A 15,692-nucleotide genomic window follows, 5' to 3' on the forward strand; every position below is an offset into this window, starting at 1 on the left:
GGAAGAAAAAAAAAGAAAGAAAAAAAAAAAAATAAACGGAGCAGATACAATAGGCCTTCGCAGCTTCACTGCTCGGGCCTAATTAAAGCTGCAAGCAGCGTCGTTCGGCCCTCGCAGCTCCGCGCCGCTCCGGCCTGACCGGCAGCCCTGGGCACCAGGGCACGTCCGCAGAACACAAACGTCGACCACCCCAACACCAGAAACGGCTAACGGCCACCTTGTCCGCACCTCACCCTGACTCAGCATCCCCTTTGAGCTCACCATTATATTTTATGTCTCACCACTAGGGAATCCTCTATCTTTACCACACTGGTGGTGTGATGACAGTGACCAACTTTAATGCTATTCTGACCATGTTTTTTAAAGTTATCGAAGGATAACGTTATCTAGGTGGCGCTGTGACCAACTACAGAAAAGTCCCATTGAGGTCAGCTTTGGTGACATTATATAACATTCACCAACCGTTTGTGCCTCATTGGCTAAAGGGCATGATTGTTCATTGCCATATTCAGTTTCGGGCAAATCGGAGGCCGTTTGTGGAAGTTACAGTCAAATGTAAGGTCATGGCGTCACGCCAGCATTCACCATGGCATCAAAGCCCCTCCCTTTCTGGAAAGCTATCAGATCTGAATGGTCATTAAAACATCATGAAGACACTGTATGACCTGAGTGTCATTTTCACTAAATTAGAGGGGACAAATATGGGCATTTCACCATAAAACAATAGACTTCCCTTTGTCAGGGGGCGGGGCTTAGGTGATGTAAGCTGTCCACATTGTCGTTGTCTTGAGATGTGGTCAGTGATCACACAGACAAAGTTTGAATTAGATCTGATCATGCACATGGGAGTTATTAAGTCAAGTAATGTCATGGCGAAAGGTCAAAGTTTGAGGCTTAGCCACGCCCACACCTTTATACTTATTTAAAATCCGACGGTTGAATTTTTTCCCCTTTGACTTAAAAGTACATAGCATAAGTTTGAAGGTGATCGGTGTAAAGGGTGACGGGCCATCAATGTCCAAACAACGTGTGCGAAAACCACTAAATCGAGTACTTGGACCAAAATGGCCGACCTCCTGTGCGAAATTGCGCTTGGCTCCAAGAGACTTTTTTGTAGGTCCACAGACCCTACATGAGTGTACCAATTTTCGTAATCCTCAGTCAAACCTTGTCTTGGGGCTGACAGTTTTAATGGTCCTAGGGGGCGCCATTTCAGAATATAGGCCACGCCCACAAATCTCAGCTGCCCAATTCTATTGGGGGTCAGACTAGGATCACTCACCAGACATTTTGTGGCGATGTCACGATAATTGAAGAAATGAGAGGCAAACGTATTGCCATGGCGTGATGGCGAATTTCGCCATGCTCCCAAAGCCCCGCCTTTTTTCAAAACCTGCCAGTACTGTAGACCAAGTGACCTCAACTCTTCAGCTGCTATTTGCCAGAGATTGCTGGTGATTGGGTAAAAGGAGTCCAATAGGGAGCTGTGAAAAAAAGAGTGGCGTGGCGACAGGTCAAAGTTTGAGGCTTAGCCACGCCCACACCTTTATACTTATTTAAAATCCGACGGTTGAATTTTTTACTTTATGTCTTAAGAGTATATAGCAGAAGTTTGAAGGCAATTGGTGAAAAGGGCGATGGAGCATCACTGTCCAAACAACGTGTGCGAAAACCAGTAAATAGCGTACTTGGACCAAAATGGCCGACTTCCTGTGCAACTTTGCACTAGGCTCCAAGAGACTTTTTTGTAGGTCCTGAGACACCACATTAGTGTACCAAATTTCGTAATCCTCAGTCAAAGCATGGCTTGGGGCTGACAGTTTTAATGATCCTAGGTGGCGCTATTTCATAAAATAGGCCACGCCCACCGGATGTTCACATCACATTTTTTGGGGGGCCGGACTAGGATCACTCCCAAGAGGTTTTGTGGCGATATCTCAAGAAATGATGAAATGGGAGGCAAACGTAAGGCCACATCGGTACGCCTGACTTCGCCGCGCCGCCACAGCCCCGCCTTCTGGAGAAAACTCCCATAAAGTGACGCCAAGCAATCCCAACTTGTCTTCAGTTACCTGCTACAAATATGGGGTGATTAGTTGAAAGGGCGAATTTTGGACAATTTCCCAGTAAAACTTGACCTTTTAAGGCCTGAGGGGGCGGGGCTTATGTGACATCATCAATCAACCATTCATTTGTCTTCGGGGGGTGATGACGATTGTCCATAGAAAATTACTTTAACTGTAATTCTTTCATTTATGAAATTATAGCAATTTGAATTTTTTTGGCGAGTGCTCGAACTTTGAGGCCTGGCCCCGCCCCTTCAGCATTTACGAAAAGTCAATTTTATTTTCTCATTTGATTCGTCGAACGCTTCTGTTCGATCGCACACTATTTTTGAGACAATCGTGCGAAAAATGACCAAACTGTTCAACCAAATATAGAGCCTAGAAATGGCCAAAACGGGGTAAAAATGGCCACTTTAGTCCAAAATGGCCGACTTCCTGTTTGATATTGACCATGGGTGCAAGAGGCTTTTCTGTGCGTATTGTTGAGTTCTACAGGTGTACCAAATTTCATCACTCTACTATGAAAAAAGGTCAATGCGGAGGGGTATTTTTAATTTTCCAGGGGGCGCTGTTGCAACATTTTTATACCAACTTTCACGTTGCCAGTGAAATACGTAAATTTCTCGCACTTTCTATATTGGGCCAGAATTTGGTGAGTTTTTGGATATGCTAAGACCCCCTAAATGCTGTCCAAAGACGCGGAAGAAAAAAAAAGAAAAAAGAAAAAAAAAGAAAGAAAAAATAAAAAAATAATAAACGGAGCAGATACAATAGGCCTTCGCAGCGCTTCGCTGCTCGGGCCTAATAATAATCAGAGCAAAAACAAGAGGCCTTCGCAGCGCTTTCGCTGCTCGGGCCTAATAATATTAAAGCTGCAAGCAGCGTCGTTCGGCCCTCGCAGCTCTGCACCGCTCCTGCCTGGCCGGCAGCCCGGGGCACCAGGGCACGTCCGCAGAACACAAACGTCGACCACCCCAACACCAGAAACTGCTAACGGCCACCTTGTCCGCAACTCACCCTGACTCAGCATCCCCTTTGAGCCCACCATTATATTTTATGTCTCACCACTAGGGAATCCTCTATCTTTACCACACTGGTGGTGTGATGACAGTGACCAACTTTAATGCTATTCTGACCATGTTTTTTAAAGTTATCGAAGGATAACGTTATCTAGGTGGCGCTGTGACCAACTACAGAAAAGTCCCATTGAGGTCAGCTTTGGTGACATTATATAACATTCACCAACCGTTTGTGCCTCATTGGCTAAAGGGCATGATTGTTCATTGCCATATTCAGTTTCGGGCAAATCGGAGGCCGTTTGTGGAAGTTACAGTCAAATGTAAGGTCATGGCATCACGCCAGCATTCACCATGGCATCAAAGCCCCTCCCTTTCTGGAAAGCTATCAGATCTGAATGGTCTTTAAAACATCATGAAGACACTGTATGACCTGAGTGTCATTTTCACTAAATTAGAGGGGACAAATATGGGCATTTCACCATAAAACAATAGACTTCCTGTTGTCAGGGGGCGGGGCTTAGGTGATGTCAGCTGTCCACATTGTCGTTGTCTTGAGATGTGGTCAGTGATCACACAGACAAAGTTTGAATTAGATCTGATCATGCACATGGGAGTTATTAAGTCAAGTAATGTCATGGCGAAAGGTCAAAGTTTGAGGCTTAGCCACGCCCACACCTTTATACTTATTTAAAATCCGACGGTTGAATTTTTTCCCCTTTGACTTAAAAGTACATAGCATAAGTTTGAAGGTGATCGATGTAAAGGGCAACGGGCCATCAATGTCCAAACAACGTGTGCGAAAACCACTAAATCGAGAACTTGGACCAAAATGGCCGACCTCCTGTGCGAAATTGCGCTTGGCTCCAAGATACTTTTTTGTAGGTCCGGAGACCCTACATGAGTGTACCAATTTTCGTAATCCTCAGTCAAACCTTGTCTTGGGGCTGACAGTTTTAATGGTCCTAGGGGGCGCTATTTCAGAATATAGGCCACGCCCACAAATCTCAGATGCCCATTTCTATTGGGGGTCAGACTAGGATCACTCACCAGACATTTTGTGGCGATGTCACGATAATTGAAGAAATGAGAGGCAAACGTATTGCCATGGCGTGATGGAGAATTTCGCCATGCTCCCAAAGCCCCGCCTTTTTTCAAAACCTGCCAGTACTGTAGACCAAGTGACCTCAACTTGTCAGCTGCTATTTACAAGATATTCCAGGTGATTGGGTAAAAGGAGTCCAATAGGGAGCTGTGAAAAAAAGAGTGGCGTGGCGAAAGGTCAAAGTTTGAGGCTTAGCCACGCCCACACCTTTATACTTATTTAAAATCCGACGGTTGAATTTTTTCCTCTATGTCTTAAGAGTATATAGCAGAAGCTTGAAGGCGATTGGTGAAAAGGGCGACGGAGCATCACTCTCCAAACAACGTGTGTGAAAACCACTAAATCGCGCACTTGGACCAAAATGGCCGACTTCCTGTGCGACTTTGCACTTGGCTCCAAGAGACTTTTTTGTAGGTCCTGAGACACCACATTAGTGTACCAAATTTTGTAATCCTCAGTCAAAGCATGGCTTGGGGCTGACAGTTTTAATGGTCCTAGGGGGCACTAATACAGAAAATAGGCCACGCCCACAAACTTAAGCTGACCTTTTCTATTGGGGGTCAGACTAGGATCACTCACAACAATGGTCGAGGTGATATCACGATAAATGAAGAAATGAGAGGCAAACGTATTTCCATGGCGTGATGGCGAATTTCGCCATGCTCCCAAAGCCCCGCCTTTTTTCAAAACCTTCCAGTACTGGAGACCAAGTGACCTCAACTTGCCTGCTGCTATTTACCAGAGATTCCTGGTGATTGGGTAAAAGGAGTCCAATAGGGAGCTGTGAAAAAAAGAGTGGCGTGGCGAAAGGTCAAAGTTTGAGGCTTAGCCACGCCCACACCTTTATACTTATTTAAAATCCGACGGTTGAATTTTTTCCTCTATGTCTTAAGACTATATAGCAGAAGTTTGAAAGTGATTGGTGAAAAGGGCGACGGAGTATCACTCTCCAAACAACGTGTGTGAAAACCACTAAATCGCGCACTTGGACCAAAATGGCCGACTTCCTGTGCGACTTTGCACTTGGCTCCAAGAGACTTTTTTGTAGGTCCTGAGACACCACATTAGTGTACCAAATTTCGTAATCCTCAGTCAAAGCATGGCTTGGGGCTGACAGTTTTAATGGTCCTAGGGGGCGCTATTTCAGAAAATAGGCCACGCCCACCAGATGTTCACATCAGATCTTTTGGGGGGCTGGACTAGGATCACTCACAAGAAGTTTCATGACGATATCTTTGGAAATGACGAAATGGGAGGCAAACGTAAGGCCACGGCGGTACGCCTGAATTCGCCGCGCCGCCACAGCCCCGCCCTCTGCCGAAAACTCCCATAAAGTGACGCCAAGCAACCCCCACTTGTCTTGAGTTACCAGCTACAAATTTGTGGTGATTAAGTGAAATGGGGCAATTTGGGACCTTTCACAGTAAAACTTGATCTTTTTGGTCCTGAGGGGGCGGGGCTTGTGTGATGTCATCATCCGACCATTCAATTTACTTTGTGAGTGGATGACGAATGACCACAGAAAGTTTGGTAACTCTATTCCATTCATTTATGAAGTTATAGCAATTTAATTTTTTTTGGCGAGTAGTCAAACTTCGAGGCCTGGCCCCGCCCATTCAGCATTTACGAAAAGTCAATTTTATTGTCTCATTTTGTTCGCCCATCTCTTCTGAGCAATTTTATACCATTTTTAAGAGGATTGTGCAAAAAATGATCGAGCAATCCAATCAGAAACGGACCCTAAAAACGGCAAAAACGGCAAAAAATCGCCATTTCAACCCAAAATGGCCGACTTCCTGTTTGATATTGACCATGCTTGCAAGAGACTTTTCTGTGCGGACTGTTGAGTACTATAAGTGTACCAAATTTCCAAACTGTACGGTAAACTAAGCTTTATGGAGAGGGTTTTTTTTCATTTTGTAGGGGGCGCTGTTCAGCCATTTTCTTTGCGATTTTTTTGGGACCTTTAAAATATTAAATTTTTCACCAGGCTTGACAAGTGTGCAAAATATTGTGAGTTTTGGGGTATGTTAAGGTCCCCAAAAAGCCATTCAAAGCGGCACCGGAATAATAAATAAAGAAAAATAATAATAAACAGAGCAAAAACAAGAGGCCTTCGCAGCGCTTTCGCTGCTCGGGCCTAATAAACAGAGCAAAAACAAGAGGCCTTCGCAGCGCTTTCGCTGCTCGGGCCTAATTAAAGCTGCAAGCAGCGTCGTTCGGCCCCCGCAGCTCCGCGCCGCTCCGGCCTGGCCGGCAGCCCGGGGCACCAGGGCATGTCTGGCAGAACAGAAACGTCAATCATCCCGTCACCGGAAACAGCAAATGGCCTCCTAGTCCGCACCTCACCCTGACTAAGCATCCCCTCTGAGCTCACCATTAAATTGAATTGTAAGGTTACGGCGTTACGCCAGAATTCGCCATGGCATCAAAGCCCCTCCCTTTCTGGAAAGCTATCAGATTTGAATGGCCATTACAGCATCATGAAGACAGTGCATGACCTAGGTGTCATGTTGACTAAATTAGAGGGGACAAATATGGGCATTTCAGCATAAAATAATAACTTCCTTTAGTCAGGGGGCGGGGCTTAGATGATGTCAGCTGTCCACATTGTCATTGTTTACAGATATGGTCAATGATCACACAGACAAAGTTCGAAAAAGATCTGATCATGCACATGGGAGTTATTAAGTCAAGTAATGGCGAAAGGTCAAAGTTTGAGGCTTAGCCACGCCCACACCTTTCAACTTTTGAAAAATCCGACGGTTGAATTTTTTTCCCCTATGCCTTAAGAGTATATAGCAGAAGTTTGAAGGCGATTGGTGAAAAGGGCGACAGAGCATCACTCTCCAAACAACGTGTGCGAAAACCACTAAATCGCGTACTTGGACCAAAATGGCCGACTTCCTGTGCAATTTTGTGCTTGGCTCCAAGAGACTTTTTTGTAGGTCCTGGGACACCACATTAGTGTACCAAATTTCATAATCCTCAGTCAAAGCATGGCTTGGGGCTATTAGTTTAAATGGTCCTAGGGGGCGCTATTTCAGAAATTAGGCCACGCCCACATATTTCAGCTGTCTATGTCTCTTTGGGGTCAGACTAGGATCACTCACCAGAAGTTTCGTAACGATATCACGATAAATGAAGAAATGAGAGGCAAACGTATTTCCATGGCGTGATGGCGATTTTCGCCATGCTCCCAAAGCCCTGCCTTTTTTTGAAACCTTCCAGTACTGGATACCAAGTGACCTCAAGTTGTCTACTGCTATTTGCCAGAGACTCCTGCTGATTGGGTAAAAGGAGTCCAGTAGGGAGCTGTGAAAAAAAGAGTGGCGCGGCAACAGGTCAAAGTTTGAGGCTTAGCCACGCCCACACCTTTCAACTTTTGAAAAATCCGACAGTTGAATCTTTTCCTCTTTGTCTTAAGAGCAGATGGCAGAAGTTTGAAGGAGATTGGTGAAAATGGCGACGGAGCATCACTCTCCAAACAGCGTGTGCGAAAACCACTAAATTGAGTACTTGGACCAAAATGGCCGACTTCCTGTGCAACTTTGCACTTGGCTCCAAGAGACTTTTTTGTAGGTCCTGAGACACCACATTAGTGTACCAAATTTCGTAATCCTCAGTCAAAGCATGGCTTGGGGCTGACAGTTTTAATGGTCCTAGGGGGCGCTATTTCAGAAAATAGGCCACGCCCACCGGATGTTCACATCAGATCTTTTGGGGGGCCGGACTAGGATCCCTCACAAGAAGTTTCGTGACGATATCTTTAGAAATGACGAAATTGGAGGCAAACGTAAGGCCATGGCGGTACGCCTGACTTCGCCGCGCCGCCACAGCCCCGCCCTCTGCCGAAAACTCCCATAAAGTGACGCCAAGCAATTCCCACTTGTCTTGAGTTACCAGCTACAAATTCGTGGTGATTAAGTGAAATGGGGCAATTTGGGACCTTTCACAGTAAAACTTGATCTTTTTGGTCCTGAGGGGGCGGGGCTTGTGTGATGTCATCATCCGACCATTCAACTTACTTTTTGGGTGGATGATGAATGACCACAGAAAGTTTGGTAACTCTATTCCTTTCAGTTTTGAAGTTATAGCAATTTAAATATTTTTGGCGAGTAGTCAAACTTTGAGGCCTGGCCCCGCCCCTTCAACATATACGAAAACTCAGAATCCTCGTCTCATTTTGTTCGCCCATCCCTTCTGAGCAATTTTACACAATTTTTGAGACGATTGTCCGAAAAATGATCGAGCAATCCAATCAGAAAAGGACCCTAAAAACGGCAAAAACGGCTAAAAATCGCCATTTCAACCCAAAATGGCCGACTTCCTGTTTGATATTGACCATGCTTGCAAGAGACTTTTCTCTGCGGACTGTTGAGTACTACATGTGTACCAAATTTCATAACTGTACGATAAACTAAGCTTTATGGAGAGGGTTTTTTTTCACTTTCTAGGGGGCGCTGTTCAGCCATTTTCTTTGCGATTTTTTTGGGACCTTTAAAATATCAAATTTTTCACCAGGCCTGACAAGTTTGCAAAATATTGTGAGTTTTGGGGTATGTTAAGGTCCCCAAAAAGCCGTTCAAAGGGGCACGAGAATAATAAAAAAGAAAGAATAAACAGAGCAAAAACAAGAGGCCTTCGCAGCGCTTTCGCTGCTCGGGCCTAATTAAAGCTGCAAGCAGCGTCGTTCGGCCCTCGCAGCGAAGCTGCTCGCCCTCCTTCCGCACCCCCTCCGCTCCATCCCCGACGTTCTCCAAACCCGGCTCCGCGCATCTCCATCCTGGCCGGCAGCCGGGGGCACCAGGGCACGTCGGGCAGAACAGAAAGTCAACCACCGCGACACCAGAAACCGTGAACGGCCTCCTCGTCCACACCTAACCCTGATTCAGCATCCCCTCTGAGCCCAGCATTACACGTCTCACCACTAGGAGATACTCTATCTTTACCACACTGGTGATGTGATGTTCAGTCTCTGGCAAATCGGAGGCTGTTTGTGGAAGTTACATTTAAACGTAAGGTCACAGCGTCACGCCAGAAATCGCCATGGCATCAAAGCTCCTCCCTTTCTGAAAAGCTATCAGATCTGAATAGTCATTACAACATCATGAAGACAGTGCATGACCTTAGTGTCATGTTGACTAAATTAGAGGGGACAAATATGGGCATTTCACCATAAAACAGTAGACTTCCTGTAGTCAGGGGGCGGGGCTTAGGTGATGCCAGCTGTCCACATTGTCACTGTCTTCAGATGTGGTCAGTGATCACACGGACAAAGTTTGAAATCGATCTGATCATGCACAAGGGAGTTATTGAGTCAAGTAACGGAATGGCGACTGGTCAAAGTTTGAGGCTTAGCCACGCCCACACCTTTATACTTATTTAAAATCCGACGGTTGAAGTTTTCCTCTATGTCTTAAGAGTATATAGCAGGAGTTTGAAGGTGATCGGTGGAAAGGGCGACGAGACATCATTCTCCTAATAACGTGTGCGAAAACCACTAAATCGAGTACTTGGACCAAAATGGCCGACCTCCTGTGCGACATTGCGCTTGGCTCCAAGAGACTTTTTTGTAGGTCCTGAGACACTACATTAGTGTGCCAAATTTCGTGATCCTCAGTCAAAGCATGGCTTGGGGCTGACAGTTTTAATGGTCCTAGGGGGCGCTATTTCAGAAAATAGGCCACGCCCACAAACTTCAGCTGTCCAATTCTATTAGGGGTCAGAGTAGGATCACTCATCAGAAATTGTGTGGCGATGTCACAATGATTGAAGAAATGAGAGACAAACGTATTTCCATGGCGTGATGGCGAATTTCGCCATGCTCCCAAAGCCCCGCCTTTATTCAAAACCTGCCAGTACTATAGACCAAGTGACCTCAACTTGTCTGCTGCTATTTGCCAGTGATTGCTGGTGATTGGTTAAAAGGAGTCCAATAGGGAGCTGTGAAAAAAAGAGTGGCGTGGCGACAGGTCAAAGTTTGAGGCTTAGCCACGCCCACACCTTTATACTTATTTAAAATCCGTAGGTTGAATTTTTTCCCCTTTGTCTTAAGAGTCTATAGCAGAAGTTTGAAGGTGATTGGTGAAAAGGGCAATGGTGTATCACTCTCCAAACAATGTGTGCGAAAACCACTAAATCGAGTACTTGGACCAAAATGGCCGACTTCCTGTGTGACTTTGCACTTGGCTCCAAGAGACTTTTTTGTAGGTCCGGAGACACCACATTAGTGTACCAGATTTCGTACTCCTCAGTCAAAGCATGGCTAGGGGCTGACAGTTTTAATGGTCCTAGGGGGCGCCATTTCAGAAAATAGGCCACGCCCACAAACTACAGCTGTCCAAATCTATTTGGGGTCAGACTAGGATAACTCACCAGACATTTTGTGGCGATGGCACGATAATTGAAGAAATGAGAGGCAAACGTATTGCCATGGCGTGATGGTGAATTTTGCCATGCTCCCAAAGCCCCGCCTTTTTTCAAAACCTGCCAGTACTGGAGACTAAGTGACCTCAACTTGTCTGCTGCTATTCGCCAGAGATTGCTGGCGATTGGGTAAAAGGAGTCCAATAGGTAGCTGTGAAAAAAAGAGTGGCGTGGTGACAGGTTAAAGTTTGAGGCTTAGCCACGCCCACACCTTTATACTTATTTAAAATCCGACGGTTGAATTTTTTCCTTTATGTCTTAAGAGTCTATAGCAGAAGTTTGAAGGCGATTGGTGAAAAGGGCGATGGAGCATCACTCTCCAAACAACGTGTGCGAAAACCACTAAATCGAGTACTTGGACCAAAATGGCCGACTTCCTGTGCGACTTTGCACTTGGCTCCAAGATACTTTTTTGTAGGTCCTGAGACACCACATTAGTGTGCCAAATTTCATAATCCTCAGTCAAAGCATGACTTGGGGCTGACAGTTTTAATGGTCCTAGGGGGCGCTATTTCAGAAAATAGGCCACGCCCACCGGATGTTCACATCACATTTTGTGGGGGGCTGAACTAGGATCACTCCCAAGAGGTTTTGTGGCGATATCTCTAGAATTGACGAAATGGGAGGCAAACGTAAGGCCACGTCGGTACGCCTGACTTCGCCGCGCCACCACAGCCCCACCTTCTGCAGAAAACTCCCATAAAGTGACGCCAAGCAACCCCAACTTGTCTTCAGTTACCTGCTACAAATTTGGGCTGATTATTTGAAAGGGCGAAATTTGGAAAATTTCCCAGTAAAACTTGACCTTTTAAGGCCTGAGGGGGCGGGGCTTATGTGACATCATCAATCGACCATTCATTTGTCTTCGGGGGGCGATGACGATTGTCCATAGAAAATTACTTTAGCTGTAATACTTTCATTTATGAAATTAAAGCAATTTGAATTTTTTTGGCGAGTGCTCGGACTTTGAGGCCTGGCCCCGCCCCTTCAGTATTTACGAAAAGTCAATTTTGTTTGCTCATTTGATTCGTCCATCGCTTCTCTTCGATCGCACACTATTTTTGAGACAATCGTGCGAAAAATGACCAAACTGTTCAACCAAATATAGACCCTAGAAATGGCCAAAACGGGGTCAAAATGGCCACTTCAGTCCAAAATGGCCGACTTCCTGTTTGATATTGACCATGGGTGCAAGAGGCTTTTCTGTGCGTATTGTTGAGTTCTACAAGTGTACCAAATTTCATCACTCTACTATGAAAAAAGGTCAAAGCGGAGGGGTATTTTAAATTTTCCAGGGGGCGCTGTCGAAACATTTTTTTACCAACTTTCACGTTGCCAGTGAAATACGTAAATTTCACGCACTTTCTATATTGGGCCAGAATTTTGTGAGTTTTTGGATATGCTAAGACCCCCTAAAGGCCATCCAAAGACGCGGAAGAAAAAAAAAGAAAAAAAAAAAAGAAAGAAAAAGAAACGGAGCAGATACAATAGGCCTTCGCAGCGCTTCGCTGCTCGGGCCTAATTAAAGCTGCAAGCAGCGTCGTTCGGCCCTCGCAGCGAAGCTGCTCGCCCTCCTTCCGCACCCCCTCCGCTCCATCCCCGACGCTCTCCAAACCCAGCTCCGCGCTTGTCCATCCTGGCCGGCAGCCGGGGGCACCAGGGCACGTCTGGCAGAACAGAAAGTCAACCGCCCCGACACCAGAAACCGTGAACGGCCTCCTCGTCCACACCTCACCCTGATTCAGCATCCCCTCTGAGCCCAGCATTACACGTCTCACCACTAGGAGATACTCTATCTTTACCACACTGGTGATGTGATGTTCAGTCTCGGGCAAATCGGAGGCTGTTTGTGGAAGTTACAGTCAAACGTAAGGTCACAGCGTCACGCCAGAAATCGCCATGGCATCAAAGCTCCTCCCTTTCTGAAAAGCTATCAGATCTGAATAGTCATTACAACATCATGAAGACAGTGCATGACCTTAGTGTCATGTTGACTAAATTAGAGGGGACAAATATGGGCATTTCACCATAAAACAGTAGACTTCCTGTAGTCAGGGGGCGGGGCTTAGGTGATGCCAGCTGTCCACATTGTCACTGTCTTCAGATGTGGTCAGTGATCACACAGACAAAGTTTGAAATTGATCTGATCATGCACATGGGAGTTATTAAGTCAAGTAACGTAATGGCGACTGGTCAAAGTTTGAGGCTTAGCCACGCCCACACCTTTATACTTATTTAAAATCCGACAGTTGAATTTTTTCCTCTATGTCTTAAGAGTATATAGCAGAGGTTTGAAGGTGATCGGTGGAAAGGGCGAGGAGATATCATTCTCCTAATAACGTGTGCGAAAACCACTAAATTGAGTACTTGGACCAAAATGGCCGACCTCCTGTGCGACATTGTGCTTGGCTCCAAGAGACTTTTTTGTAGGTCCTGGTACACTACATTAGTGTGCCAAATTTTGTGATCCTCAGTCAAAGCATGGCTTGGGGCTGACTGTTTTAATGGTCCTAGGGGGCGCTGTTTCAGAAAATAGGCCACGCCCACAAACTTCAGCTGTCCAATTCTATTAGGGGTCAGAGTAGGATCACTCATCAGAACTTGTATGGCGATGTCACAATGACTGAAGAAATGAGAGACAAACGTATTTCCATGTCGTGATGGCGAATTTTGCCATTCTCCCAAAGCCCCGCCTTTATTCGAAACCTGCCAGTACTATAGACCAAGTGACCTCAACTTGTCTGCTGCTATTCGCCACTGTTTGGTGGTGATTGGTTAAAAGGAGTCCAATAGGGAGCTGTGAAAAAAAAGAGTGGCGTGGCGACAGGTCAAAGTTTGAGGCTTAGCCACGCCCACACCTTTATACTTATTTAAAATCCGACGGTTGAATTTTTTCATCTATGTCTTAAGAGTATGTAGCCGAAGTGTGAAGGCAATTGGTGAAAAGGGCGACGGAGCATCACTCTCCAAACAACGTGTGCGAAAACCACTAAATTGCGCACTTGGACCAAAATGGCCGACTTCCTGTGCGACAATGCACTTGGCTCCAAGAGACTTTTTTGTAGGTCCTTAGACACCACATTAGTGTACCAAATTTCGTAATCCTCAGTCAAAGCATGGCTTGGGGCTGTCAGTTTTAATGGTCCTAGGGGGCGCTATTTCAGAAAATAGACTGGGCCCACCGGAATTTCACATCAGATCTTTTGGGGGGCCAGACTAGGATCACTCACAAGAAGCTTCGTGGCGATATCTCTAGAAATGACGAAATGGGAGGCAAACGTAAGGCCTAAGCGGTACGCCTGAATTCGCCGCGCCGCCACAGCCCCGCCTTCTGCAGAAAACTCCCATAAAGTGAAGCCAAGCAACCCCAACTTGTCTTCAGTTTCCCGCTACAAATTTGGGGTGATTATTGGAAAGGGCGAATTTTGGAAAATTTCCCAGTAAAACTTGACCTTTTAAGTCCTGAGGGGGCGGGGCTTATGTGACATCATCAATCGACCATTCATTTGTCTTCGGAGGGCGATGACAATTGTCCACAGAACATTTCTTTAACTGTAATTCTTTCATTTATGAAATTATAGCAATTTGAATTTTTTTGGCGAGTGCTCGAACTTTGAGGCCTGGCCCCGCCCCTTCAGTATTTACGAAAAGTCAATTTTACTGTCTCATTTGAATCGTCCATCGCTTCTGTTCGATCTCGCACAATTTTTGAGACGATGGTGTGAAAAATGACCAAACTGTTCAACCAAATATAGACCCTAGAAATGGCCAAAACGGGGTCAAAATGGCCACTTTACTCCAAAATGGCCGACTTCCTGTTTGATATTGACCATGGTTGCAAGAGACTTTTCTGTGCGGACTGTTGAGTACTACAAGTATACCAAATTTCATAACTGTACGATAAACTAAGCTTTATGGAGAGGGGTATTTTTCACTTTCTAGGGGGCGCTGTTCAGTCACTTTTTGACGAACTTTCACATCGCCAGTGAAATACGTAAATTTCACGCACTTTCTATATTGGGCCAGAATTTGGTGACTTTTTGGATATGCTAAGACCCCCTAAAGGCCATTCAAAGACGCCGAAGAAAAAAGAATAATAATTAAAGCTGCAAGCAGCGTCGTTCGGCCCTCGCAGCGAAGCTGCTCACCCTCCTTCAGCACCCCCTCCGCTCCATCCCCGACGCTCTCCAAACCCGGCTCCGCGCTTCTCCATCCTGGCCGGCAGCCGAGGGCATCAGGGCATGCCTGTCGGAACAGAAAGTCAGCCACCCCAACACCGGAAACCGTGAAAGGCCTCCTCGTCCACACCTCACCCTGACTCAGCATCCCTTCTGAGCCCACCATTACATGTCTCACCCCTAGGAGATACTCTATCTTTACCACACTGGTGATGTGATGTTCAGTCTCGGGCAAATCGGAGGCTGTTTGTGGAAGTTACAGTCAAACGTAAGGTCACAGCGTCACGCCAGAAATCGCCATGGCATCAAAGCCCCTCACTTTCTGAAAAGCTATCAGATCTGAATGGTCATTACAACATCATGAAGACAGTGCATGACCTTAGTGTCATCTTGACTAAATTAGAGGGGACAAATATGGGCAGTTCACCATAAAACAATAGACTTCCTTTAGTCAGGGGGCGGGGCTTAGGTGATGTCAGCTGTCCACATTGTCACTGTCTTCAGATGTGGTCAGTGATCACACAGACAAAGTATGAAATTGATCTGATCATGCACATGGGAGTTATTAAGTCAAATAAAGTAATGGCGACTGGTCAAAGTTTGAGGCTTAGCCACGCCCATACCTTTATACTTATTTAAAATCCGACGGTTGAATTTTTTCCTCTATGTCTTAAGAGTATATAGCAGGAGTTTGAAGGTGATCGGTGGAAAAGGCGAGGAGATATCATTCTCCTTATAACGTGTGCGAAAACCACTAAATTGAGTAATTGCACCAAAATGGCCGACCTCCTGTGCGACATTGCGCTTGGCTCCAAGAGACTTTTTTGTAGGTCCTGAGACACTACATTAGTGTGCCAAATTTTGTGATCCTCAGTCAAAGCATGGCTTGGGGCTGACT

This window comes from Nothobranchius furzeri, chromosome 17 (assembly GCF_043380555.1).
Source record: "Nothobranchius furzeri strain GRZ-AD chromosome 17, NfurGRZ-RIMD1, whole genome shotgun sequence".
Lineage (NCBI taxonomy): Eukaryota > Metazoa > Chordata > Actinopteri > Cyprinodontiformes > Nothobranchiidae > Nothobranchius > Nothobranchius furzeri.